This window comes from Aptenodytes forsteri, unplaced genomic scaffold (assembly GCF_000699145.1).
Source record: "Aptenodytes forsteri isolate BGI_AS27 unplaced genomic scaffold, ASM69914v1 Scaffold204, whole genome shotgun sequence".
In the NCBI taxonomy this organism is placed as follows: domain Eukaryota; kingdom Metazoa; phylum Chordata; class Aves; order Sphenisciformes; family Spheniscidae; genus Aptenodytes; species Aptenodytes forsteri.
Genome location: NW_008794260.1, coordinates 1,291,404 through 1,295,039, shown reverse-complemented (window position 1 = coordinate 1,295,039; position 3,636 = coordinate 1,291,404).

Here is a 3,636-nt window from a genome sequence, read left to right as displayed (position 1 = left end):
TCACCAGCTTCGTTGCCCTTCTCTGGACACGCTCTAGCACCTCAATGTGTTTCTTGTCGTGAGGGGCCCAAAACTGAACATAGTAGTCGAGGTGCGGCCTCACCAGTTCCAAGTACATAGGGACAATCACTTCCCTAGTCCCGCTGCCCACACTATTTCTGAAACAAGCCAGGATGCCATTGGCCTTCTTGGCCACCTGGGCACACTGCTGGCTCATATTCAGCCGGCTGTCGACCAACACCCCCAGGTCCTTTTCTGCTGGACAGCTTTCCAGCCACTCTTCCCCAAGCCTCTAGCATTGCAGATATTAAATAGATTGGTCCCAGTACGGACCCCTGAGAGACACCACTCATTACTGCTTTCCCCTTGGACATTGAGCCATTGACTGTAAGAGTTTGGACGTGGCCATCCAGCCAACCCAGTACGGACCCCTGAGAGACACCACTCATTACTGCTTTCCCCTTGGACATTGAGCCATTGACTGTAAGAGTTTGGACGTGGCCATCCAGCCAACTCCTTATCCATTTAACAGTCCATCCATCAAACCCATATCTTTCCAATTTAGCAGCAAGAATGTTGTGTGGGACTGTATCAAAGGCCTTACAGAAGTCTGGGTAGATGACATCTGTAGCTCTTCCCTTGTCCACTGATGCAGTCACTCCGTCGTAGAAGGCCACTAGATTAGTAAGGCATGATTTCCCCTTTGTGAAGCCATGTTGGCTCTCTCTAATCACCTCCCGGTCTTCCACATGTTTCAACATAACTTCCAGGAGGATCTGTTCTATGATCTTACCAGGCACATAGGTGAGGCTGACTGATTGGTAGTTCCCAGGGTCCTCCTTTTTACCCTTTTTAAAAATGGATGTGACATTTCCCTTTTTCCAGACACCGGGAACTTCACCTGACTGCCATGACTTTTCAAATGTCACAGAGAGTGGCTTGGCAACGACATCAGCCAATTCCCTCAGGACCCTGGGATGCATCTGGTTGGGTCCCATGGACCTATGCATGTTCAGGTTCCTCAGGTGGTCTTGAATCTGATCTTCACTTACGATGGGTGGGACTTCGTTCCCCTAGTCTCAGGGGTTTGAGAGATTTGCACTCTTAGAAATCTTTATCTTTCCAGAACGGGAGTATATCTCTTCTTGTCAAATGCATAGATGTCTTCATCTCCGCATTGTTTTAATCTGACAGTGATTTAATAAAGATTATCAGGTAATTTTTGTCACAGGGACAATTAAACCAGAGTAATACGCATAATTAGACATTTTACTTTACTTATGCTATTCCTCAGATAGTTCAGAGAAGCCTTGGTTTTCTTGGAAGATTTTAGAAAGCTACCAGGAGCAATGCTGCACTCCTATGTACTACCGTTTATGTCCTGCTAAGAGGAGACTTAATTCTTCCTGCTTATGAAGATTCATAGAAAATATAAGTTTTTTACAGGCTTTGTATGCTGCTTATGAAGATTCATAGAAAATATGTTTTTTACAGGCTTTGTATGATCTGTATCCCAATTTCCTACATAGTAGGTAGGGTTGGAAAAAATCCTTAGGCAAATATTTTATGCCTTACATTTTCTCCTGTTATAGAAATCTTCTCTGGACTGTCTGTGGGCTTTTGAGTAGAGGCTTCTCTCCCTCCCCCGTAAATCAATCAGGGACTTTAAGAAAGCTTAAATTCAGAAGAAAATACAGATTTCAGAAATAGCTAATACTGGAGTTACAGCTGAATGTAGTACATGGATATGTTGTCGGACACTAGGAGAAGGACTACTAGGCACACAGTCCTGTATGAAATTTAGGTCGGACACTAGGAGAAGGACTACTAGGCATAGACACACAGTCCTGTATGAAATTTAATAATACAATTTGTGTAGCAATGAAAAAGCAAGTCAAAGCCTGTGTCTGGCACATTAGCAAGTGAAAGTCCAGAATGTAAGAACAAAATTAAAAGTCAGAAACAAAATTTCCCAAACAAACTAGAAGCTGGTTCAAGAATTTAGTATTTTTTTGTCATTATGAAAATTATTTGTAATTTTGAGGGGTTTATTTTTTCAGGTTTGTGGTTTTTTTTTTCCTTCACCATTTTAAAGGCATCCTTTACTACTACTAAGACTAGTTTTCCAGACTACCGTGGAAACGCACTTCTCTTCATAAGGTGACCAATCCTCTTGTCCTTGAAAACACACTGCTCTGAGGTTTTGTTCCCGATTAAAAAAATATCAAAAAGCTGCTCATTAGCTTAAAAAATTATAATTCATGTTACATCTCTGCAGCAAATGAGTGTACTAACCTTTTTTTTCTGCCAGCAAGAACCAGCAAGAATTTCGTATTTGGGGGGAAAAATAATAAAGAAAACAAACAATCTGTTATATTAAATAGATTGAAGAATACAGCAAAGTTATTGTAGTGCTACAGTAAGAACTGGGTGTAGCCAATAGCAAGGAGTCATAATAAACTTACTTTTGAATGATCCAAATTATATGATATAAGAAATACACCTTTCTTGTCAATATTAACTTTATTATACATAACGTTATATTCACACAGGGGAAAATCAGTGTCAGCTTCAAATCAAATATGTCTTCTTTTTATATCAGTGAGTGGAGCACTCTCTATTCCTATTTTACCAAAATAACATATAATTATATATTTTCTTCAAGGTGTTTTATGATTGTGACGGCATTATAAAAATTCAAATCTTCCACACAGAGCTGTAAAAATCAGTCTTGCAAAACAACAGAATGTGTATTAAGAACTGCATCCAAACCCTGAGTGTTTTGAAATATCAAATCATACATGGAAGCCATGTCACAGTCAGTTTAGACTCATGTGATTTAAAACACCCGGAAGTTTATCTCATGTTTTAAGGAAATGGAAAGAAACTGGCACCATGGGTGGTTTGGTACTGAGGCATCCATACAGCTCACATCCTCTAGGTCCTAAATCCAGTCGCACACTCCTTTTGACAGAACATGGTAGGATCAAAGTTACTCCGACTTGTCTGCAGTAAACCATTCTGGAACTTTTTGCCCTCATAATCCCAGTATGTCATTCTTGGCTTCATTAATATTTTGAATTTCTGCTCGTAGGTGTAGGCAATTTTTGGTTACTCAAGGGATTGGTATACTGAGCAGGAGGAATTCTGCTACAGTCAAGTAGTTCCACAGCTGCTCTATGGAGGCTTTACAGATTGCATTCATTTCATGGGCTGTGAGGTGGGGTTTTTTTGTTTATCATTATTGCATGACTTGTTATGGATGTCAATACTATATCTTCCAGAAGCACAGAATCTGGGGCAAAATTTGCTCATAGGAAAGCAGTTACGAATTGTTTCTTCATCTTCAGCCAGAGCAGTAAGTTCAGCAGTAACACCAATCTATCCTGCCTTTGAACTTACACAATATTTTGTTTAAAGCAAAGATGGACATGAAACAAATATTCTGTAGGGTCTGAACAGTCTCTTTCTTAATAAACCTTAGCATTTAGAAAGTTGGAACTGAATTTCTCTGCCAGGTCCTGTATTGTGTGTAATTGAATCAAAAACTTAGAGCTGAACAACCTCCTCTTCTCTGATCTTCTGGTAATCAAAATTCCAATTTAGGTGTTGATGCTCTGTCTCGTTTATAATTCA